General features: G+C 38.3%; 1 long non-coding RNA gene across 4 annotated transcripts; it reads right to left on the bottom strand.

The window, feature by feature from the left end:
• Positions 1–355: 355 nt before the first annotated feature.
• On the bottom strand, positions 356–15,593 carry LOC129349147 (uncharacterized). Of its 4 annotated transcripts, XR_008602029.1 has the most exons (7): positions 15,501–15,579; positions 15,040–15,195; positions 14,769–14,860; positions 6,003–6,179; positions 5,003–5,103; positions 637–3,246; positions 356–573 (listed from the first exon to the last, which is right to left on the bottom strand). It is a non-coding gene; the product is annotated as an uncharacterized LOC129349147 (long non-coding RNA). The 4 variants fall into 4 exon arrangements; XR_008602028.1 differs by having other exon boundaries at positions 356–3,246; positions 15,505–15,593; XR_008602030.1 differs by having other exon boundaries at positions 356–3,246; positions 6,003–6,183; positions 15,501–15,591.
• Positions 15,594–15,934: the final 341 nt, after the last annotated feature.

Raw genomic sequence — 15,934 nt, 5'->3', positions numbered from 1 at the left:
AGACAGGAGGCCGGCTGGACCGAGGCTCGGCGGCATCCTCAGACCCACGAGTCGGGGAGTCGGTGAACTCGTTGGTCCAGGTTTGAAGGCCTCCGTGTGGTCCAGTAGAAGTCCACGTAGTCGGTGTTAGCTTTGAACCGCAGCGACTGGCCACCATCAGGTGGACCGGCTCGTCCTCGTAGGACTCCTCCTGTAGCCTTGAGGGGACCTCAGGAACATTCAGTAGCTGTTGGAGTTCTTCCTGTCAGCCTCGTGGTAGAACGGCTCTGAAGAATCTTTTACTTGTCTTATCTGGAACAATGTAAAAGCCTAAACTGTTAACAGCGGTGTAAAGAAGCAAACACACAGACATAGATTAGGACTCAAACTAGATTTATTTTAGAAAACAAATCATCTTAGAGGCATTTGTTCACACATGTGGCTGAATAGGAGGCCGTCCAATCAGATTCGAGGTCTTCACTCTGTAGGTTGTTTGTTTGGTGAGACTCTTGGACCTCCATCAGCTGACGTGGATGTTTGATGGTCTTCCTCTCTAGTGCCAGATGATTCATCCATGAATTCAGCAGCTACAGACTGAAATGAAGCTCATGCTGCCGTGATTGAATTCATGTTCCAGATCAAATGTTCAGAGCTCACCTTGAACGCATGCTGTCTGCTGTCTGATAGTTTTTCTCATTGTAGTCTTCAATAAAGTCTTTTTCCTCATGTCAGGATGTGGTGAGACTCTTTCTCAGTCGCTGCAGACGTCCCTCATTGTGCATCTCCAGAGAAGAAACAGAAAAACTGGTCACTGCTTCAGCATCACAAACGCTCTCCAGCATTGAGAGTGTATTAGGAATTCATTCATTGTGTTGTGAACTTTGAAGGAGCAGAAACTTTATAGCTGCCAAAGATATGAGCTCCAATTCTGGATGTTTTAGGAAATGAAGTTCATCAAATCAAATCAAACACTTGATTTTTGCTGATAACTCACTAAATTACTGAAGAAATCTAACATAAAAACCTGTAAACTCTCAGGCAGCTTTTGTTAAAGTTTGTCTATAATTCTATCATCATGTTCTGGAACCAGGACTCTGCAGAAGTTCCTTCAATCAGATACTTGTGTGTTTCTATTTCAGGCCTCAGGTTTGAACATACAGCAGAGGATTAGAAAGGAGTGATTTTAATGTTTAAATCAGTCCAGTAAATGTTTGGAGTAAAAATTACTAAAATTTGGATTTAGATAGATGTGTCAAATAATATTGTAGAGTCTCACTTAAATATATCCAAATTAGTTCAGTGTATTTACACTTTATAGGATATTTGATTTCTTAATCTCAATACTGTAGGGCAGTCTGTAAAGACCTTTTTCTTCTTTACCGGAAAACGTGTAGCTCTAAATAAGGCTTTGGTTGCTTTTCGGGATTTTTTCGCCGGCTTCGTAAAAAAAGACTGCCGCTTATCCAAAGCTGCCTTTAGCTCACGGGCCTTCTCTGACCGTAGAATGCTTCCCGGTGGATAGTTAGCATTGTAGCTTTCGTGACACGTAGTGAAGTGTCGCTCCACATTGTGCCGCTTCGCTGTCGCCACAGTCACCCCGCAAATGAAACACACGCAGCTTCCTTTCACAGTAGTAAAAAAGAACTCTTCCTCCGATTCACTTTGAAAATGATAAATTTTCTGTCTTTTTTTTGCCATGTTTTTGGGGTAGGAAACTGCACTCCGCTCACCATTTTCACTGCCCGCTAGCTTACTCTCCACAAGCGCGAAGGTTTTGTCATGCGTACAATACAGACCTTTGAACTAGGTTCACCTTAACTTTACGTATAATAAACATTTTTATTTTCTTTTATTTTTAAGACATTGTCATTTTAAAATCTATATAAATGCAAGTGTGATTTTAAAAAATAGCAGCAGAAAAAATTACATCTTAGACGCAGCTCACTTGCGAGTTGTGCTATTTTTAGAACAGGCCTGCGGGCGACTTGGTGTCCGCGGGCACCGTGTAGGGTCTAATCCTAAATATTATAATAAAGATATAAATTTAAATAATAAATAATATTGTAGTGCAGAGTCAAACTTTAATGAGCTAAACTTACATAATATCACTGCACAATCTTAACCTGAACATTCATATTATTGAGGTAAATTTACATAAATCATGATATTCTAGAGTCTTAACTGGAACATTTCTAAAATGAATCTTTTTGTATTGTGCTGATAAACAACAATAACCTGACTTTCAGATAATATTTATTGTCTGTGATTGTGAGACTAAATTCCTCCACATTCTTCTCTCAGCTGTAGGAATAAATAAAAATAGAATCTGTTCATTTCCACACTATGCACAGTTATTTATTCTTAATATCTCAGACTGAATGGTAGCTGGCAGTAAAAACAGATTGATCTGCTGGACTGAATTTCCCACAATGGAAACATGGACAGAATTTAACACTCATGTATCCATGGCAACGCTAAACTTTCTGCTTCTTACCAAAGTTCACAACACAAGTAAAGATTTTAATGTAAAATTTCAGGGATGACTGCTAACCATAAGTATTCTGATCAATACTTCATGATCAATATCAGGACAGATGTTACAATTCCAGCTGTTGCATTAGACTGCAGTTATTCACAGAGAAATTAAAACATCACATTCCTCATAAAAACTAGATGGGACTTTTATTAAATAAAGTGTTGGTGAATAAACAGTGTAAAAAGTGCAAAGCAGCTCCATTAAATCAGGAGATGTGAGACTTCCACAGCATGGATCACCATCTGCTGTGTTGATTCATAGCTGAATGTCAGAATGAACTGAGCTAGAAAAGCTGCTTTGAGCTGCAACATTACGGTCTGACAATCCAACATCATCACAGTTTTCATCTGGTTGTTTTGCTCCAACATGCTGTGAAGTTCAGTTTTTACCTGAATCAATACAGAGATTCTATTTCCAACTAAGACTGGAATAAAAATTAGAATGTTATGAGGTTATTAATGCAACTAAATCCTTTCAGATGGAAGGATTTACTTCCAAGTTCTAATTCAAGTTTCAGTTGCAGCACATTGCATTCACAAAGAAAAACAGTGATACCTTCATAGCAACATTTAATAAACCTAAAGCCTCCCTGTTGGCTCATTGGTGGAGTTTGTTACTGAGCATCTGAACCTTAAATCCAGTGAGACGACCATCTTCAGTCGAGGCCAGTCAGAGAACTTCAAGACCTTCCATCGGCTGGACCAGATGTGGCATCATCTCCCTCTGAACATCTGGATGACAGGAGAAAAGACAGAAATCAAACACAGATCACAGAAACACAATTTAGTTACTTTTATCATTTTATAAAAGTAGCATGAACTTTATTAAAACTTGACAACATCGGTAATGAAAGGAAATGTTTTTATCTCGTGTTGAAGCTAAATTTAAAGTCAATTTTAATGACAGTTTATCCTGAGAGGAGTGAGAATGGAGCTTTTCTTTCCTTTTTAGAATATTCCCTCAAAATATTCTGTTTATTATTGGCTTTAGAAGCATTTTTCTTTACTTATTTATTTTTAGATATCTCAGACATGCATTTTGCTGGTTTGCAGATAATTTCATGTACAATGACAATAAAGATCTTCTATTAAAACATATTTTGCTAAAACAAGAACTGCAAACCTTCTCAACCATCTCTCAGTCTGCAAAATTCCAACTGCGACCAAGAATTATCTGATGTACTTATTATTATAATCTTTACTGAACCAGCCCTGGAATTAATAAAAATCTGTATATGGATATGATTTTCTCTGATGGGACCACTAAAACTGCATACAATAAAGTAAATCTCTTCTGCACTGCACACATACTACACTTCTGTATAACTCTGGATGTCAGAGTAAAGGCAGACAGATCCACCGATCAGCCACAACATTCTGACCACTGACAGCTGAAGAGAACAACATCCATCATCTTGTTCTAATGCAACGTTCTGCTGGGAAACCTTGACATTCATGTGGATGTTTGACATGTACCACCACCTAAACACTGCAGGACAAACAACCCCCTAGTCTCCATGGCAACAGCAGTCCTTGATGCCAGCTGCCACCCTCAGCAGGACACACTAAAACTGCTCAGGAGTGGTCCGAGGAACACAACAGAGCTAAGCTGTTCACCTGGGTTCCACACTCCCCACATCCAGATCTGATGGAGCATCTGTGGGACGGTCCAGGATCAGCCTGGTCTAGGTAGGACCCACCCTGCAACCCACAGGATCCACAGAATCCACAGGACATCCCCAGAGGTTCTGATGAACCACTGGGTCAGAGGAGTTTTAGCAGCATAAAGGGACCAACACAGTATTAGTCAGGTGGTCAGAATGTTATACTGTTATATTGTCATGCTGATTATATAATCAGTAAATGTTACCATCAATTATAACATCCACATTGATCAGGGAAAAAAAAACAACTATCAGTTCATTCAGAAACTGTGGGGTTAAACCTAAAAACACAGACCTCAACAGCAGTTTGTTTCAAAGCAGAACACCAGCCGGTTTTCACTAAAGAAGCTTCCAGAGCAACAATTAAATGACAGTTTTGTTCTCATTAAGTTCAGAGTCAGCCAAAATAATGTACACACATCAGGAAAAGAAAAACTTTTATAAATATTTCATTTGTATAAGTACTTCTATACATATAGATACATCTTTCTAAGTTTGATCAAATCACGATAACTCTGTGTCCTGTTGTACGATGTTTTCCCAACAGATGGCGCTACCCTCATGAATGGAGCATCAACAAGTGACGTCTACAACAGAACAGAAATGTCTGGAAGCCAGTGGCCACCACTTTGAGCCCCTCTTGTAATTGTAGAGGCCAAAGATAACTTTTATTAATCGCGTGATGTCTGAAAAAATTTGGTATTGAAATATTTATTCAAGTTTTTCTTTTCCTGATGTGTGTAAACATTATTTTGGCTGACTCTGTATGATGGGTTTCTGACAGGTCACCAGGCAACATCTTTTTATAATAATGACAAACATACCTGCATTCTACAGGAGTGATTTTCCTCATGTGCAGGTAAAGATGTGTGAGGAGCTTAGAGATGACAGGAGCAGGAGTCATCCTCACTAATTCAGCTTCCACCTAGAAACAGAAAGACCACAAGCAAACACACTGATACACTCTCAAATGTTCAACCTCACAGCCTCAAAATATCTATTTAGGAAGTGTTGTATTTCTAAATTCTGCTGAAAGCATTGGCAGACATTCTCTTACAAGGTTGTGTAAAAAGCAGCCTGTCCTCTGAGCTACTGAGAAATCTTCCTGAACAAAGTTTCTACGTGTAAATCGGCTCAACAAAAACTAAAGCCTCAGTCAGAGATAACGGGTATCGCAAATTATAAAGGACTTTCTTTGTTAACTTAGACTTTCTGCTTCAATCTCACATAAAACGCGGAGTTTAACTCGTCAGGTGACTGAAAATGAACGGCTTGTGCAGTTCTAGATCCAAAAGTAGGATGTTTCAACTCATGTTTTACTACAAACACATGCAATAATAAATAAATACAATGGCTGCTTGTTAGTTTATTCACTATTAATGTCATTTTATATACTGGATTGAACTTGAGCAGTGGAAGAGAGAAGGAATTTAATGAAATTATGGAGATTCAGAGAGGTAATGTTGCGCAATGTTAAGTTAAGCGGTTTAATTCAAACCAGCTGAATGTTAAACTTCAGTGCAGCTGAACGGGCTTCAGTTAACCTTAAAGTAAAATAACTTTTTTAAAAGCTGAAATACACAGCAGAGAAATACAGGTTGAGAAGTTCAGCCTAATAATGACGGACAACTGTGGCAGCAACTAACAGGTGTTCAGCGGTAAGTTAGCCACCTGTGCTAATTAGCCCGCTAGCTAACTTAGCCGCTTAGCAAGCTAACGCGTCCGGACCAGCTGCTCAAACACGACAAAACACAACTCTTCACAAGTCGCTGACTTAACGTACAGCAAAACAACGCTACTGGTTAGAAGTATTTATCTTCTTACCGTGTTTTACTCCAAAAACAAAGTCAACAGCAGCCACAGATGCTACCACACGTGCTGACCATAAAAATATATGGAAGTCTTCTACAGATGTGTATGGTCTGACCAATCACTGCTCTCTGGCTCCGCCCTCTGAGAATCTTGTTGTCGTTTGGCTCCACACTTCCTGATGACCACTTCCTGTCTCAGAAAATGAAAAAAAACGGACCATTTTTCGTTTCTGTCTCTCACTGATTTTATTTTTTTGTTATTCTAAATATAAAATTAAAATCAAAGCATTTTTTAAATTTCGTAGATCCCTTTTTGATCATGAAAAGTAAAAACACCTTGTATTTCAATTTTAATTTTTGTATTGTAATACGAAAATCAAATAACCACTCGTTTTTTGTTTAATACTCGTTTCAGAACGGAAAATCCCATTGCCAGATAAATACACGGACCATTATAAACCAGTTTTTTATGTTTTATATATATTTATAACATAAAAACTGATTTAATCATTCATCATACTTTAGCTCAAAAACACCATTGTTGTTGCACAGTTAAAACATAAAATAAAAAACTCTTGACTAGTTCTGAGTAGCATGTAATGCTTTTGGCCTTCTCAAAGTATTTGGTCCACTTCTGGTGCACCTGCAGGCCAACGAACTTCTCATCACTGTTACACCTTTCTATGAATTTCCTCAGATTGGCGACCTGGTCAAAACACTTGACATCACCATTTGGCACCCCCTTCTCTCTTAGGTACTTGATACAGGCCTCCACATAATTCTAATCTGGTGGCTCACTCATATCCATCCACATAAGTGTTGAGAACTCTTCCATGGGAGTCATCCACTTCTCCAGATACTCCAGACATGCACTGAACAGGTCACAGCCCTCACCCAGTACATCTCTGCGATTTTCTGCCAGTAGTCCCTTAACTTTAAGGGACATGAAATTGTTGCTCTTACGTTCAAGAAGAATGCTGTGGGTGCTATTAAATATTTTATTCACCTCTATGATGGAGTTGTTCTCCTTTCCCATTTGTTGAATGTGGGTGTGGAACACAGACACGAGTGAGTGCACCTTTTAAGCTGGAAACACCTGTAGCATCCTCTCAGTGACTGGGAACAGTGACAGCCACCTTGTCTTGCTGTGACAAAGCATCCGCCTCTACTCAATGTCAACAAAATCACAGTACTCCTTCAGGTTCTCAGTGTGCACAGTGTAAATGTGGAAGTACTGGTAGATTGTAAACATGATGTCCTCAAGGTCAACATCTATTGTGTCTGCCCCACGATGAACACAATTATTTAGTATGTATGCTGGGCAACCCACATCAATCAGAGTCTGAGAGCAGCAACCTCTTCAACAGAGTGGGGCGCTAAAACACCATTCACAATGGCTTCGGTCTAAGTGAGAGCACTATTAAACTTTTTGGCGGTGTCAGAATCTGGGAATGTTTTGGGGTTTTTTTGCAATGCACTAGTGCAATCCATGGTTCTGTAGCTGTTATGGTGTTTCACAGTATGGACTGCCAATGCATCCTTCGCTGCATTCACAGCATCCTCTGTTTTCTTCAGGTCTAACAGAGAACTCCGTCAACTTTGTTGAACTACTCTCACTTCGCACAGCTTTTTTGTTTTTCGGTGTCCGTGTGAGCTTTAAGATCACTGGCACCACCACTGGACACCGAAACATACGTTCCAGGTTTGCACACGGTGCACGTAGTCTCCCGCTTGTCCCGACCGGGACGGTAAGTGGGGAATTTCTTCTGCAACTCATTGGTAAATGTACATTTGGGCTTCGGCATGTTGCAGGCAGAAGGAGAAGGTGCGTCTGCACTGAGAGGCTGCCTGCTTCCTGCAGGGCTCCGGTGTTTGTGTTTCCTGGCGAACAGCATTTATCACCCTGATGTAAGACTACCACGACATGAGTACTCGTTTTATTGGTTAGTAATGTTATAAAGCGTTTTATTTGTTTAACGTTATAAACATTTCTGATGTTTTCATTTGCACAGCAAAGTTGTTGTCAACCTGCTAAACTTAGAAACAAACTATGCTTGAACTCGTACTTAAGCAGTGAAAACGACCACTTTTATATAGTGACAGCTGCTGTAAAACCAACTTAACCTGTTGACTGATTTGTTTGAGTCCTAGCCAGATTTTATCAGTCCAGCTCCAGATGATGATAATTAAGTACAGTCAGCATATTAATTAATCCATTATCAGATGATAGAAGCATGAAATGATCTCTGTCTGTCAGTTACATTAAATAGCAACAATCTTCACTGTGAATGTTTAATACTAATAGTTTTACAGGCTTATGATGTTAATAAAGTGGCAGGTATCTGAACTGACCCCAGTTTAAATCAGAGATGTATTAATGCTGGGTTCTTCTTAGAGCTTCTGCTGTTTATGAGGTTCATAAAAGTTCTTAGTAAATTATGACAGAACCTTTATGGACCTTATTTAACAGATATTCCACCTGTGATGAGTCCAAATGTCTGCTGTGAAAAAGGTTAAACAGTGAAAGCAGATTTTTTCCATAGTTAATATTCTCATTATCACATTTTTTGTGCTGTTGACACCTGTTACAGTAAACGCTTCCCACTGTCACAAACCAGGGGTTTGAATTCCAGGAGGTTAGTTTAAAAAACATTTACACAAAGAAGAAACTGCTCTTTCCAAATGCTTCCGTTGTTGAAACATACCATTCATTTTGAAGAGAAAGGACACATTTTGAACTCAGAATTCTATTCTTCTTTCTGCTGTCACAATACTTTCAGATGGAAGTGCCTTTGATCCAGAAGTGGTTTTGTCTTCTTCTCCTGGAGCATTTCCAAACAGAGGAGTACGACAACTGTAAACATAACGTGTATATTCATTTTAGAGGCAAGTTAGGGGTTCACCTCCACTTCTACAAACTTGTAACACACTGTCATTACCTTGTCAGTAGAGCATCTGGTAACGGCATTAAGTTCACCAGACAGTAGATGGCAGTCTTTGTTGAGAGTATTTATGCATGTAAATTTGCTCACCAATGTATTAGCTTTGTTTCCATTCAATACCTTGATGAATCTTATTGTTTGAAAGTCATGGCCAGAGATTTGCTTTTTGGACTGATGAAGCCAGAAGTTTGCTCCAGGGAACCTTTAAAGCAGTTTATAGAGAGCCAAAACAGTGTGCCATCACTCGGGACTTTCCACTCCACATGCAGGCTGTCACTGACTGCTGGACTTCACTGTACAGTCAAAGGGAGTCGAGCAGGATTTGATGGTACTTTGAAAATGTTCCTATTTTCTCATCATTGCAGACTGAGTCAGAAAAGATTCACTTAGGCCTTTTTTAGCAATATTATCAGTGGACATAACATTTTGTGGCTGTGTTTTAAAAGAATACCTAAATTCCAGAAAATAATTGTTTCTGTGCCTAAATAAATAGCACCTTTCATGGCACTTCTTGTGTATCTACCTGTCTAACACAGCTTGCTCTGGTGTAAAATGGTGTATGTAAATTATATTGTTTAAAAATGAACCATTGTCTTTTGGTAGGCCATCATATATGGTCTGTCTGTACAGAAAACTCTGTCCTTGCAGGAGGCTGAGCACTTCAGTGGTCTGGTTTACCACTGAAGGTGATAGTAAAGCATGTATTATTTTTTTTTAATTTACACAATGTCCTAAAATGTCTGTTTTTTTAAACTATTTACTAACAGAAGTAGTTTTCATCTTAAGTAAAGAGTATTAGTGAATGTACCCTTTTTCAAGTGTTAGCAGTATTTGTCAACCCTGCAGTGATAGTGTTGTCTACTATTTCTGTGAAGTGGAGGAATTTTGTCAAGGGCTGGAAAGAGTTGAAGGAAGAAGGAAGACAGTTCAGTCGGGAGGTGGTGCTCACTTCAGACAGGAGTATAGTGGCATGAAATGCTAAAAATAAAATATATTTTACCAAGGTAAAAAAAAGTGAAATATGTAGTTTATTGGATATATAAGTGTTGTATCTGCCTATGCATGTTAATGTCTGTCTCTATGTGTATCAGGAGGTAGTGAGATCAGAGATTTCGTTGCGGGAGTCATAGAGCTAATTTAAGTTTGTGTGTTTTTGTGTTTAGGTTTTATTTTTATTTAATGTTATTGTGTAAATAAACTTATATCTGCCTCCAGAGTTGTCCCTGTGTTTCGCCTCTTTCCAACCTTTCAGACTGTCCTGCTTGACTTTAATTAAATGAAGTCATTTCACCTCACAGATTATTTTAAGCACTTAACAAGACGTTCTGCTCCCTTACATATATTGTAACAAAAAAAAATAAATATATATATATATATATATATATATATATATATATATATATATATATATATATATATATATATATATATATATATATATGGTGATAAATTTAAACATTTTTTGAATTCTTCAATTTTATGCTAAACTCCAGTTCATGAACCAGGCTGAACTGGTTGAGATGTAGACACCACAAAGGCCATTACAGATGATTCCATCATTATTTTACCTGAGAATTGCACAATTTGTCTAAATGCAAGTCTTAGCATCCAAGTTATGATATTGTAGTCAGTACTGTTTGGATGAATTAAACCTTTAAAATCTTAGGATATGAAGTAGTACTCTGTGTGGATTACTCGGTGTGGTCCTGAAAGTGTCGCCTCCGACTGCCAAAACGTAAGTGGAATACTCCTTGAATAAACATTCTAAATTCTAAGTATATTTTGAGTGAAATCATCTTTTAAAACCGTAAGCTGTGCATTTAAATTGTAAATTGTACGCTTTAGTAATCATCTATTGAGGTAACTGTCCTTCAAAAATGCTTTTAATGTGTGGCCGTAAGCAGGCAGCCCTCTCGGTGCAGCCCTGCAACTGTCGCCTCCAGCTGTGCAGACACACCCTTCTCCGCCATGATTGGATTCTATAGTGCCAGAAAGGAAATAAATCCATTTGCACTGAGCAGGGCTATTCTGCTACATATGCAAATGCAAATGAGCAGCTGTCTGCTGAACTAATTTCCTAAAGAATGATGAGATGAAGAAGAGGAGGATTCACTTTGTGAAAGTGATACTGATGGAAAGCTGAGGATCACCAATCACATCCACCCCTGCACTGACCGTTAAACACCCAGTAGTTTTACAGATGTTAGTCACTGTGCTTCATGGATAAATAAATGGCGCTGACCAACTATGTCCCTTATGGGCCTTCATCCTACAGTTCTGCCAAGATCTGCTGCTGTCATCGGCTGCAGACAGCAGCTCATGCCAGGCAGTGAGTTGCTTTGTGTGTTTATCAAGATATGTGATTAAGTCTACAACTGTTAGTCATCAGTTTCAGAGGCACACCCTCAGATTTTTGTAACAGAGAACCCTGCCTATTTTCAAAAGTTCAAACCTAATTATATATACTCGCCTATTTTCCCCCAGGGCACATACTGGTTTTCTACTTAACATTGACTTTAACATGCAGGTAACATTCTGTCGACATCCAGCAATGGATGTTTGTTACCTGACAGTACTGTATGTCTGTTTCTCACCTGTCTGACCAGAGTAGGAACTAAACAAAGTTTGATGCCAGGGTAGCTGCTTATTAGGGACGAGATTATGTCATCAGACTAGTTTGACAGGATGCTGAAGAAGAGCTGACGTACAAACTGCACCTTGTATGGCCTTTAAAGTGTGACTCTTTGTGTTCTTCAGTGAAGCATCACATCACATCCTTTTCCATTCATTGCCATGGCTAAACTGGATTCACCTTTGTGATCCAGTTGTGAAGTAATTGTGTATCGAAGGCACTTGCAACACCTGGTTAAAGCCAAGAAAACTGGATCAAGTTACCACGTTTTAACAGCCAGCAGAGATACAATTAAACATGTAAGAAGAGAAACTGGTGAAAAGCTTAAAAAGGGGAAGGTAAAAAAAATTATATCTTTAATAATATTTAAAATAAGGAAGACATTGGACAATATGTTAGCCACTTACAATAGAGTAAAAGTCAGAAGTGGCCGCAGGCAACTCTGCAGGTTTTGCAGACAGACAGGTAAAGGGAGGAGCAAGCAAAGAAATGAAGCCAAAAGGCAAGCCTAAGATCTGATTGTCTGCTCATGAAATCACAGGTAGGAATTGTTTACATGTTCTCTTGTTTAAGTGATAAAAAATTGTAAATGAAAATCACTATTTCCTAATTTATGCCCACATGTCACTTTAATTAAATTAAGTGATTTCTCCTCACAGATTATTTTAAGTACTTAACAAGACGTTCTGCTCCCTTACATATATTGTAACAAAAAAAATTAAATATATGGTGATAAATTTGAACAGTTTTTGAATTCTTCAATTTTATGGCTAAACTACAGTTCATGAACCAGGCTGAACTGGTTGGGATGGAGTGAGTCAGAGTGTTCCTCAGGTTTAGCAGGAAAGAGACAAAGCAGTTGCATGATGGTAGAGAATACAAGTTAGCCAGGGTCGGTTTTAGAGCACCAAAATTTACAGGGAGGCCTGAGAAAGACTAACTGTTGAACTGAGTCTACATTCTTGTGACTAGTGGAAGCTTGAACCAGGCTTAAATCGCAGCAAGTGAGCTGAAGGCGGGTTACACAGCTTCTCATGTAAAAGTCTCGTGAAGTAAATCAGTGCGACAATATAAAATGAAGTCCTCTGAATTTAGTTAATATGAAATTAAGACCGAACAATTTCCCGAATAAAATAAATGTGATTTTATTAAATAAAAGTCTCCTGAAATAAACAAATGTGACATTATAAAATATAGATCTCTGTAAAATAAACAATGTGGCATTATGGGATAAAAGTCTACTGAGATAAATAAACATGACATGAAATAAAAGCCTATTAAAAGAAATAAATATGACATTATGGAATAAAAGTTGTGTGAAATACAGGAATGTAGTGTCAGGAAACTGAAGTTATTTAATTATTACTTTTATTAATATATTTATTTCTTGATTTATTATTTATTTCTGGATTTATCTCATTATTATTATTTATTTACTACTGAATAACAGTCAGTTCCTACCAATGCGGCTGTAATGATGATTCTGTAATGATGATGATTATGATCACTGATCCTGATAGATCTCCTCTTAAAACTCACTTATGTCATTAGTCCTTTTCTTCACAGACAGTATTTGTTCTGTTAATGAAGAGATTCCTTAGCATATGAGTAAGGATCTGATTGCCACACTGCACTTTCTTTGAGGAAATGGAAAGTTCCAGAGACGAGTTGTTAAAACATGCTGGAGGAAGAGCAAATCATGATGGAATACGTCCGTATGATTTGATAAAAACATTTTTCTTCTTCTGGTCTTAGTCAACAAACTATTTGTCATGCTTTAACAGGCTAAGATGTATGATTATTTTTTTTTACTTTGAAAAATGTTGTCTGAAAGTCTGACTTGCAAAACTATAGGTCACTTGCATAACCCCAGTTCTCAGAGAAGCATGAGCGAAATGTCTCACTTTGGGTTATGCCCCGTAGGCATGCCTCAGAAGCATTTATCTCATTACACCAATCCTGATTGGCTGGTAATCGTGATGTCTGCATCAGGTGAAGCCACCTATAGTAGTCTGTGCAACCACGCAGCATCACTCAAACTAAGCACCTCTTCTCGCTTCGCCCGGTAAGAAGGGCTCTCTGGTGAGATATCTCACTCATGCTACTCTGAGAACCAGGGTAATGCAAGTAACCTATAGTTCTCATTCCTAGCATTTGTTTGGATGTCTCATTATGGGATGTCCCAACAGGATCTGATATGTCTCTGCCAGCCAGTGCATGGCCGGCCAGTACGGCGTTATCAGAATAGTGTGTGGCAAAGCTCCCTGACTCTGTCCAGACGCGGAGGAGCCAACGGGGGAAAAGCATACAGGAGGACCGGCAGCCAAACGTGCATGCGGCGTACAAGGCATTACACTCAGATCAAGACACTTAAAAAATTAATAATATCTCAGCCACTGCATATGTGCCTGCATGAACAAATAAACATGGAGGCAATCATCTACTGTACAGCTCAACAATTCACAATCTGTATTTAACACAGTGCTCACCATCCTAGCACTAATTCGTCAGTACAACAGTCACTCAAATTTACCACTTTTGTTGCTTTTCTTGTGTTTTACTACACCATTTCAAATGCTTCTTTTTTTTCTTTTACTGTACCATCAATTTTAAGCTAGCTTCAATGAAAATGCTTTTGGATTGTTCTTGCAAATGAAATGTTTGCTTATAAAAAGGATGTCTTCAGCATAGTTATTATAAAAATGCCCATGTTTGCTTTTATTTGTGGTTACCTATTATCTAAGAAAAAAGCAAAAGTTGAGTGCATGACATGACTTGCTGTTCTGATTAATTTCACACTATGAAAAGCTTTTTTTCTGAAAACAAACATGGAGAAGAGGTTTATAGTTGACATTAACCTCACAATGAATCGCCACCTTATTGCGGTGGAGGGGCTTGAGTGTCCCGGTGATCCTGTGGCAATAGTCCCGGCTAACAAGTTATTTATATGGTCTTTATTCCCTAAGTGAATTTACAAGTGAGCAGATAAAAGGTCTAGAGTTCAGATTTTAAGTGTGGCATTTGCATTTCGAATCTGTTGCTATTAATTAGAAATGTGAAGATCAAAGCAATGTCACTAACAGTGACAAAATTTATCAGAAAGCTAAAACATTCAAACAAAATCATCAAAGAGAAAGCAAAACATTAAGAGAAGTATTTGTATCAAAAAATATGGCTATGGTGAACAAGGAACCTTGCAACTTACCAAGTACTCCTTAATGACGCTGTCTGGATTTTCATTTAGGTACAAACACAATGCTTTTAGGATGCATTCCAGTCGTACTTCAACACTGGATTCTATGGGAGACCAAAAACTGTTTGTAAACAAACTTTTAGAAACAAAGCATCTTTAAGCTGATTTTAAAGTCCTGATTTTATTTTGATGAAAAAAAGCAACAGGGAAAGAGGTAAAAGACAGTAACACAAAGAAACATTATTATATAAGAGCTCAGACTACACAAACACAAAATACGTACCTTGTCCATGGCTGCCATGATCATGCTGATGTTGCATCCTGATGTTCCTCCCTTCTTCTTAAACACCCTCATTAGTTGGCTGGTGTACTGACCCAGCTGGGACATAGAGGTCGACATCAAGGGGACTGTAGTGATACGAGTGAATTCAACATTTACCTGTAACATATTGACAGACAGAAAAATTTTAAATATCATAAAGTAAACATTGATAGACAGTGGCCACGTTTACATGAAGTTTTTTAATTCAGAATTATTAATTCGGAATTAACTCATTCGGAATTAAAGTTTTGTGCTTCGCGTTTACATGGAAATATACATATATATATGCATACACAGCACTCACATGTACCATTTTAAAATATATGTTGCTATATGGAGCTGTGTACTTGCCGATGGATGGACGGAGATGGATGAAAACATACAGTCTATGGATGAAAAGGAATGGAGAGAATTTTGCTTACGCACACGTCGCAGCAGTTGAAATGAAATTGGCACCTTTCCCTCCTGCAGTCCTTGTCTGTATTGCACAAGTGCGAGTATGGAAAGCGTGGTGGGACATTCTTTGTTCCCTTAAAGGGAGCTGGTTATGTTGGTTTAAAACTGCTGTATTTATTAGCCAGAAAATCTCACACTTCTATTTAAATGCAACAAAACCTGCTTGTGTTGACTCAAAAATTAAGGAGTAGAACTAATGTCACAGTAAAAGTTATATAATCCAAACAACACCAGTGTTTCATTTCATCGAGTGACAGGCTCGCTCCGTCATGTCGCAATCAGCAGCCAGTTAGAGTTATTGTAAACAGATAAACACTTGAGGCAAATGCAAGGGGTGGATTCTATCAATCAATCAATCTTTATTGGTCATTGCACACTTTCATATACAACGAAATTTCAT

This window comes from Amphiprion ocellaris, chromosome 6 (genome assembly GCF_022539595.1).
Source record: "Amphiprion ocellaris isolate individual 3 ecotype Okinawa chromosome 6, ASM2253959v1, whole genome shotgun sequence".
Classification (NCBI taxonomy): Eukaryota; Metazoa; Chordata; class Actinopteri; family Pomacentridae; genus Amphiprion; species Amphiprion ocellaris.
This window is presented reverse-complemented; position numbering and strand designations above follow the sequence as displayed.